Source organism: Natator depressus, chromosome 10 (assembly GCF_965152275.1).
Source record: "Natator depressus isolate rNatDep1 chromosome 10, rNatDep2.hap1, whole genome shotgun sequence".
Lineage (NCBI taxonomy): Eukaryota > Metazoa > Chordata > Testudines > Cheloniidae > Natator > Natator depressus.
Genome location: NC_134243.1, coordinates 59,677,308 through 59,687,760, shown reverse-complemented (window position 1 = coordinate 59,687,760; position 10,453 = coordinate 59,677,308).

Sequence of the window (10,453 nt, the reverse complement as noted above, 5' to 3'; positions counted from 1 at the left end):
TCCTGGCCCAACTGAAGTCAATAGGTATTTTGCCAATGAATTAGATAAGTTCATGGAGGATACGTCCATGAGGTTATTAGCCAAGATGGTCAGGGACGCAACCCCATTCTCTGTGTAACCCTAAACCTCTGACTGCCAGAAGCTGGGACTGGACCACTCAATAATTGCCCTGTTCTGTCATTCACGCTGAAGCATCTGGTATGGGCCACTGTCGGAAGACAGGATACTGGGCTACATGGACTATTGGTCTTACCCAGTATGGTCATTCTTATGACTTCAATGTTGTCATGATTTTTCAATCAATAACTTCAACAGGCTTTGGATCAGGTCCTTGTGCCCTAGCTGTTGGTACATATATGTGCTATATTACAGAAAGTGCTTTTAGTTATGCCAGTGCACCAACATCAATAAAACATTTTTTAATTTGATTTTTGGAATTCTGATGCACTGTTTTCCACCACGGCTTTTAATTCTATTGCTGGATTGGCAGATTTATAACAGCTCATTAAGATTCCCTAATGGACACACACAATTTCGAAAACATTTGCTCAATTATCCTTCCATAATTACACTAGATACAATTTTCCCTTGTCCTTCAAAAAAACATGTTACAGATTTACCCTGGAGAGAAGAGAACATTGTGCAAGATACATACTATATAAACTTGAGAAAACAATTGAGATCTTTCATTGTTTTGAAATGCTTATATTCTGAAAAGCACTGCATGCCTTCATGGCACTCTATAAATGCTACGTAACAATTTACTCTATCAACAGAATCATGTTCTTAAAATGCAAACCACAGTTTTGTAGTTAATATTTTTAGTGTGATTACCTTCCAAATTTAAAGTGAGGCAGACTTTATTAAAACCAATCAGGAATGTGATAAAAACTAATAGCAAATGCATGGTTCATTTATTTTTGCAACATGAGAAGAAGTCAACAAGTAAACATAAATACTAATGTTGCACTAATTAGCTGATAACATATCTGCCAAAAACCACCATAATACGTTGTATAGGATCTCACCCTGAATTTAAAGAACACTGTGAGCAAAGGCATGTTCATTTGAAAAAAAGCTTATTTAGGTTGGCGTAGTTTCCGTGGATACAACCATCCAGAAATGTTAAGGCGGGTTTGTTTTCAAGTCAGAGTTGTGTTATGGTGTATCATTTTGATAGTCAATCTTCTTAAGTTTGCTGTTTGGATGAGCATGCCCATAGAGTTACATTCAATCACTTGATAAACACTTAATGGAATCTGTTCCGTTTTACCATTGCAGGTTATTAACATCATTTGCTGTAACAACATTGTTCTGAAAAATGATTAATACCAAGTTATTGTGTATATACTATACATTAGGGGTGTCTTCCAAAGCCCACTACAACTGATGGAAAGTATCCCATTCACTTTAGATTAGACATTAGCTGTTTCTCATTTTAAACAAGACATTTTTTTAAAGTGAGTTTCACTCACCTAAGTAGCAGATCAAGAAAAGGGGTCTTCAGAATCCCATCAACATTGTAGCCAATCAAACTATATATTCACAGAAATCAGAAATGGACAGGAACTATTGCAGTAAGCCCATCGAGTCCAGCCATCTATCCATGGATGTTGTTTCCTACTCTATATTCTAGAGCTAGTCTAGTCTAGTCCTTAAATGTATCTAGTTTGTAGTTTTTAAAATGTCCAGGTGATGAAACTTCCATAAGAAAACTCTTCAGTCTTCTATAACTCACTTTTGAGTAAGTGTTCTTGATACTCAGGCTAAATTTTTCTTCCCTTGATTTCATTATAGAACTCAGTTATCTTCTTCTATACCATTACCCTTCAGAAATTTGTACACCATTATGTCCCCACATATTGTCACTCAGGCAAACTGTAAGTGTTAAAAGAAAAGGAGTACTTGTGGCACCTTAGAGACTAACAAATTTATTTGAGCATAAGCTTTCGTGAGCTACAGCTCACTTCATCGGATGCATGCAGTGGAAAATACGTGGGGAGATTTATATACACAGAGAACAGGAAACAATGGGTGTTACCATACACACTGTAAAGAGAGTGGGTAACACCCATTGTTTCCTGTTCTCTGTGTATATAAATCTCCCCACTGTATTTTCCACTGCATGCATCTGATGAAGTGAGCTGTAGCTCACGAAAGCTTATGCTCAAATTAATTTGTTAGTCTCTAAGGTGCCACAAGTACTCCTTTTCTTTTTGCGAATACAGACGAACACTGCTACTCTGAAACCTCTGTTAAGTTCCTTTAATATTTCCTCACATGTCAGCTCTGACTCCTTGTCATTTTTATGACTTCTCCAAGAATTCTCCCAATTCCTCTCCATATTGGGGTAACGAGATGACCAGCAATTAATGCAATGTGCCAGGTATAGTTTTACCAGTCAGAGGAAGAGATTAGATCCCAGACAGGATGCCTCTGCACAGTCCATCCAAAAATCACAATGGCTTTTTTGTTGTTGCAATTTTTTTGTACACTGCAAATATCTACTTAAAGTGTAGTTCTTCATCACTCTTAGGTCTCTTCTGGCATTATTGATATTCAGGTGTCTCTCTCCCAGTGTAGATCTGTATTTATATTGCTTTTTCACTAGATTTTTTAGCTTAATTGTTCCAAGCTACATCTCATTTTGTATTTCCCAGACCTATTCTAAGCTTCCCTATGCTCGTTTTACTATTTTTTTCCTGAACTCCACAGTTTTTTCAATACCTCCCAATTTAGTACCTTCAGTGAATTTCACAAATCATCAGGGAGGATGCTAAATAAGACCAGGCATAAACATTTTGCAGGCCTCATCTAGGCCCCTCTATCACCATTACCATTTTCTGACACAAATGATATTCCCCAAAGAATTTCTTTCAAAAACAATACTCCTTGGAAATACAAAAATGAAGAAGGGTAAAACAGGTCAAAGCAGAGGAAAATTAAGGACACAAAATACCTGTTCAACTCATTTGAGCCACCCAGGTACCTTCCCAAAAGCTATTTGATTCATCTTGAATAAAAATCTTGATTACAATAAACTCAGTAGATACTGTACCCTGAATAATGTTAAAAAATACTAAAAATACCAAACCTCAGAATAACATTTGATCTTTCATTGTCTACAACATATTCAGACTAATTACTATCTTTAATCAGAGATAGGCAAAGGAGACTTCACAATGACCAGAACATTCAGCTGCAGGATATTTGAATTGACTACTGTGCTTTTTGGTTATTGGCAGGAGGCAATTAATTCAACCAATTTTCAAGCAAAAGAGAACTGTTTATGCTACTCCTGCTGATGAAGCTTATCCAGGAGATATGTTAGATAACTGCTCCTGTCTTTTGAAGAAATAAAATTAGATAAAGTTGTCATTCCCATTTCAAAATACTTTCACTTCAGTGATACTGCAGATTGCACAAAGTCATTCAATTATTTCAGAACCAGGGTTGTGTAAACCAAAAGAATAATGCTCTTAAGTTCCCAGGATAAGAGTTCTGTCAGTCCATGAATCTGAAGCTCTAAACTGACAATGTAACATCCTATTAGCAAATGGTAAATAATGAAAAGGACAGGTCAGTGATACAGAGAGATCCGGATCACTTTGCTAAATTCGGCACAAGCAAACCATGTAAAATGTATACATCTAGAAGCAAAGAATGTAGTCCAAAGAATGTGGGGGGCTTTATCCTGGGAAGCAGTGACTCTGCAAAAGATTTGGGGTTCATGGTGGATAATCAGCTGAACATGAGCTTCTGATGTTATGCTGTAGCCAAAAGAGTTAATGTGATCCTGGGACGCATAAACAGGGGAATCTCGAGTAGGAGTAGCAAGGCTATTTTACCTCTGTATTTGGCACTAATACGACTGATGCTGGAACACTGTTTGAAGTTCTGATATATACAATTCAAGAAGGATGATGACAAACTGGAGAAGTTTCAGAGAAGAGCCATGAGACTGATTAAAAGGACTAGAAAACAAGCCTTATAGTGTTTGAGAAAAAGAGCTCAATCTATTTAGCTTAACAAAGAGAAGGTTAGGGGTGACGTGATTACAGTACCTCCATGGGGAAGAAATAGTTAATAATGGGCTCTTCAATCTAGCAGAGAAAAATATAACATAATCCAATGACTGGAAGTTGAAGCCAGACAAATTTGAACTGGAAATAAGGCATACATTTTTGACAGGGAGGGTAACTAACCATTCCAATAATTTGCCAGTCTTTCTTCAACTCTCGCTATCGCTTTCTCTGAAAGCCACCTCATAATACCCCTTTCACTTTCTCTTTTGTACCAAAATGAACATTCTATCAAAATATTTCAAAATTCCAATTTTCTCATGCTTCTTTTGGACAATAGCTCCAATTGTACTAAAAGTAATCCACAGAATGTTGATCTTCTGAGAGCATCTGACTCATTACTTTGTAGCTTTCTATTAGCTGGGCAATTTCTACATGCAATTACACTTTTTTGAATTCTCTGTATGCTAACGGTTATATTAGGTCTCATTAATAAAAAATATTGAGTAAAGATGCACTAAGACCACAGCTTAAAGGTCAGAAAAGAATATTAACTCTCCATTAATACATAATAGACATTCACAACATAATTTATTCTGCCCACAAATTTAAACTCATACCGAATATATGGCACATCTGCATTACCGTCCCATACTGAAAAAAACCCAGAAGGTGTTAATATTCTATTGGTATCCTGTAGTGCATATAACACATGCACTCTAGAAAAATGTAACTCAAAATTGAACTACCTTTAAATATATTTTTAAAGGTGAAGTTCATGTTTCTCACAGATATTGGATTATCAATAGTAGAAACTGCTCTCACCAAAACCAATTTTTTTTAACAAAAGTTTGTGCTGTAGAAAAAGCTATTATCCATCTTAAACGAGCACACAACCTAACAAATATTGAACACATGCTGGATTTACATAAGATTCATCTCCAAATTCTACTGTATAACTCAGTCAAAATGCAGAACAGTGCTAATATTGACAAGTACGAGGATATAGTCCTCTATCTTTGGCTTCCAATATGGCAGTTTCTATATCACCTCTAAGAAAGATCCAGACAACAAACTCTGAAATCTTTGCCTCCTTTTAATCATCCAGTAAGAGGTATTGGACCCTGAAATCAGACACTAAATTCTTATGTTCTATGTCCAATGCCTTTTTCATATCAATCTTGGGACTTGTCTGGGCTGTCACTGTTTGCTTCTCCAAAAGTCCTTTGAGAAGCTTATGGCCTTCAAAGTAAACTTGAATCTAAAACCATTCAGCTGACTTTTATCTGTGTCATACACGTTTTGCAATAAGCAATTTCAAAGACTTCCATGGGAAAAGAGTCTAAAGTTCATGGATGCTAAGGGGTTCTCCCCTTTTCCAATTACTTTATTCTAAGCAATCTGCTTTTGTATCTCCAAGGGCACATCTTTACCTCTAAAGGTTCCCCCTCCTGCCCGGATGCAGCATTGCAGGAGATTTTGCCTCTAGTAGTCACTTTCTCCACCGTCCCAGCTGATCTTATCTTAAGATTCTCTCACTGGCTCTTCTGTGGCTCAGACCTCCGTCCAAGTCACACAACAGTTCAGTTCCCTTCCAAGATTCAGCCCTACCAAAAGTCCCCCTCCTGGGGCTCGACTTCAATTCTTCCCCCTTGCTGGGGTACTGACCCCCCCCCCCCCCAAAAAAGCTTTTCCCTGCTGGGGAGGGTAAGTACCACTTTAAGTGGTGTTTCACTCCCCATGAGCTTCTCTCTCATTCCCTGGTTCACAGACCCTAGGCTGGGGCTTCTCTCCATCCTAGGGCCCTACCACAGGAGTTAGCCCTGCTCCTTTAACTTGGCTTTCTGGTCACAGGCAGTTCCAAACAACCAAACCTTCCTCTAGGCCCTTCCCAGGGAGAGGGAACTCTCCCTAGCTCCTCTCCCCTGGACCTCCCGTCATCAAGTTACCAGCTCTATTTAAGTAATACTCTCCCTGTTTTACATGAGGGCTGGCATTAGACACACTGGGGACCAGGGCAGAAATTAAGGAGGGAGCTCCCAATCCGCCTCCCTTACCTACTCACACATTGGATTTCTGCAATGTTTCTGAAGCCAATGCTCAAGCCCAAGGGTGCTAGAACAACTTGTATGGTGGGGGTGCTGAGAGCCATTGAACCAAACTGTAAACCCTGTAAAACTGTAGACACTTCAAGCCAAGGGGTGCAGCAGCACCCCCAGCACCGCCAGTTCCAGCACCTATGTTTGAGCCCCGCCATTTGGGGCCCCCTGTGGCATGGCGCCCTGGGCAATTGCCCTGCTTGCTACCCGTAACACCAGCCCTGTTCATCGCAACAGCTGGGGTCATTTTCTAATTAAGCCCCAGTATACCAAGCTGGGGTCACTAAATAGCAGTTATGTTGCCAGCTCATCCATCAGGCTGAGGGATAGCTGTTAAATCAGCTCAGGTTGACTCAAAGGCCTGCCAGCCTGTGACAGTATCTCTGGAAAGCATGATACTTTCAGCATTTTCTGATCAGCTCTACTTAGTTATCGAAATCAAAATGTTCCATGTCAATTTCAGCAGAAATCCATCTGACTTGGCAGGTTTCCAACACAACCATGCCTGCCACTCAGGTATCGAAATCTGCCTGTAACTCATCTGCCCATCTCCTTGGTAATCCATTTGGTGGGTTACTGGGGAGCTTGACCTAGCAGCCCAGGGAGCCCCCACTCCCAAGCTCCTGGCTCCTTGGCAATCCAGGCTCCCAGACAACCCAGCAGGTGGGAGCTGGGACTCCCCAGGAGCTATGGGTCCAGGAATCACAAGCAGCCAGTTCCCACCTGGCTTCCCAGGCTACCCTGCTGGAGAATGGGTAGGCTGCCCAGCTCCCTGGCTGCCAAGTGGGTAGCCAGGCAGCTGTTCTGCAGAAATTGAGGGGTTTTTTCATTACTCTACAGAATTAATTTTTTTTTCAAATTCTAAGAATTTGTCACAGAGCAAAAAAAACCATTTCAGCTCAGCTCTATAAGTAATTTCATCAATATTCTTATTGACTGATTGATTCTTAATGTACAAGCAAAGGTGGGAGGGGTTTATTGGCATTTAGGCTACAGTTCTCACATGGTGAGTGCAAATGACATAACAGGAAAAGACGCTCTACTGCTTTTCATAGAGAGAAAAATAAAGGCCCTGAATCTCCTGTCATTTATTCTGCTGTTAATCAGAAGTGACTCCAGTGAAATATTTAAGACACAAAATTAGAGACTGTGGCTGAAAATGTCAGATTTTGCCAAGTTACCACATACAATGGTGTCTAAAGAAAGCTCAGATTTTCCTTAGACGTAAGAAAGGAAATAACTCTTGGTAGCTATATGGTAACTGTTGTCAACTTTTGGGGGTAACCAATTGTGACAAAGTTCCTCCTCCATCTTGATGGGTCCTGTGCTTATTGGAAGATTTGCTTGCCTCAGAGATTCATGGCAGCCCTCAGTTTGGCCTGGCTCAAATCTGCCGGTCACTCAGATAACCTCATCACTGGCCAGCATGGAGAAAAAGAGAAGAACAACCCCTGCAGTCTCTGCTGATCCACCATGTAGGGCGGGAAACAGCCCAGATACCTCCCCTCTGGTGGAACCCACAGTCCAAGTCAACCCCTCCTGCGTCTGATCAGGAGTTGGGAGGTTTGGGGGGAACCTGGGCCTGCCCTCTACTCTGGGTTCCAATCCAGGGCCTGTAGATTGCAGCTGTCTAGAGTGCCTCCTTTAATAGCTACATGACAGCCTACAACTCCCTGGACTACTTCCCCATGGCCTCCTCCCAACACCTTCTTTATCCTCACCACAGGACCTTCCTCCTGGTGTCTGATAACGCTTGTGCTCCTCAGTCCTCCAACAGCACGTCCTCTCACTCCCAGCTCCTTACGCGCCCCCCTACTAACTGATGGGAGGTCCTTTTTAAACCAGGTGTCCTGATTAGCCTGCCTGCCATAACTGATTCTAGAAAGTTATTAATTGGCTCCAGGTGTCTTGATTAACTTGCCTGACTTAATTGGTTCTAGCAGGTTCCTGATTGCTCTAGGACAGCCCCTGCTCTGGTCACTCAGGGAACAGAAAACTATTCATCCAGTGGCCAGTATGTTTGCCTTCTACCAGACTCCTGTACCCACTTGTCTGGGTCTGTCACACAATGTACACTGTGTTTCATGACACCTTATGAAATATGTAACATTTTAAACACTATACCAAGAGAAGTGATTGATTTCACAATATTTAGAATAAGCTTATTTACAGCATATAAACTTGGACAGGGGGCACTCACAAGAGGTGGGTGCCACCCCGTTCCAATAAGACTTTCATATTTTGAAGGAATCATCTATTTAAGTGTTTTTGCAGCTGTTGTGTCACGTTTTCATGTGTGTCACTTCAGGCAGAATCAATCATGTCATTGATGGCATTAATGACCCATGAGAAGTTTCTGGCTTGGGATGTCCTTTTGAAACTGATGTCACATCACATAACATGATGGACAAAACTTGATCTGATGTTTTATGTTATAACATCACAGCTTAAAAAGAGTAGGAATACAGCTGTTGTTTAAGGGGGCATAAAAAACATCTGAACAACAAGGTGTCTGGAAAAATCTTTTCAGATGATTAAGACAGGGCCATGGCTATTAAAAAATTGCTATTCCATTACTGTAAGCTCTGGAGCCAGTTGAAAAAACATGGACTTTTTTTGTGAAAAGTCTCTTTTTTTAATCCAAAATTATTTAAATTCATCTTTAGTCATGCTATATTAAATCCTTGATGGGCCTCTCTTTTTGAAAAGAGAATACAAAAACCAGAAAAACAGAAGATTTTGATGAACAAAACAATTAAGTTCTGGAAGAACCCAGAAAGACCATTGTGGTTATCTGCCGGCTCTGCACAGACTAAGTTGACAATTTCATCAGCATTGTATAAAGATCTCCAGTTATATTTTTAGCCCAACAAGGCCTAATGAACACTCCAAGACGGATCATGACCTAGAAAGATCCACATATGGAGAGGCACTCTGAACAGATTTGTCCCCAACCAAGCAGAAAATGGTGGGGAAGGGCAGGGCTGCCCAGAGGATTCAGGGGGCCTGGGGTCTTCAGCAGCGGGGGTCCTTCTGCTCCGGATCTTCGAGGCACTTCGCCAAATTGTGTCCGAAGACCCGGAGCAGAAGCAGCGGCGGCGGGTCCTTCACTCTGGGTGTGTTCGGCAGCACTGAAGGACCTGCACCAAAGTGCCACCAAAAACTCTCGTGGGGGCTCCTGCGGGGCCTGGGGCAAATTGCTCCTCTTGCCCCCCCCACCCCGGGCAGCCCTGGGGAAGGGTTAGCCATGGCATCATGAGAGGATCAATGGGCAAGCCAAATGGGGAGCCAGGCAGGGGTCATGTATTGCCCCTGGCATCCTGCAGAGAGAGCACCTCAGGCAATATTAACTTTTCCTCAGAGGCCCCTGGCTCTGAGAAACATGCCCTAGAGGAAGAGAGTGGGGCCAGGGCAACCCTACTGCAACCATGCAGTCAGGGAGCTGAGAAAAGTTGTACACATCATTCTTGGAGGAAGTGTCTCTGATGACAGCCTTAAACCCTGCAAACCCCTCATGAGTACAGTGACTAAAATCCTGGCTGCTTCCATAAGAGGGACGCTACCTGATGTCCAGAGGATTAACTGAACTAAAGAGTGACAGGAAATCTCAGGTCATTTTCTTCCTCTTTTCCACCCCTCTTCCATCTTTTCCACACATGGGTTTTCCATGGGAGGATATGATTTGGCCTTCAGTCATTTGGATGTTTCTCCTCCCAACTAGTGGAAATCACCTAGCGCCTGAGCCAGCCATGCCATGACTAATTCCTTACTCCATGAGTAATATTTTTCTTTTCTAACTGGTTTATTACTACTGATTATGCACTGATGATGCAATTTTCACCAGGCCACTCTTACCCTTTTCACAATATTAGGGACCTGTTTTTCCTTTAACTGGCTTTGGGCAGGACATTTTGTGTATTCATTCTCCTCTAATTTAAGTACATTCTGTGGTCAAAGTATCACCTTTGTCCTATGCAGCAGCAACCGTAAGCAAATTCATTTAAAAACAAGGTCACTAAGGCAACAATCATGTCAAAACTGGGCTGAAGCCAGCCACGTCAATATAAATATCATCCAAACTTATTCATTTAAAAATGACCCTTATGTCAATTACCAATACTCTCCCCTTGGACTTTTTGATTTATTGAGGGTTTCAATCCATTAGTTCAGTGTTTCCCAAACTTGGGACGCCGCTTGTTCAGGGAAAGCCCCTGGTGGGCTGGGCCGGTTTGTTTACCTGCCGCGTCCGCAGGTTCAGCCACTGCGGGAAGCAGCAGCCGGTACGTCCCTCAGCCCGCGCCGCTTCCCGCAGCCCCCATTGGCTGCGGCAGC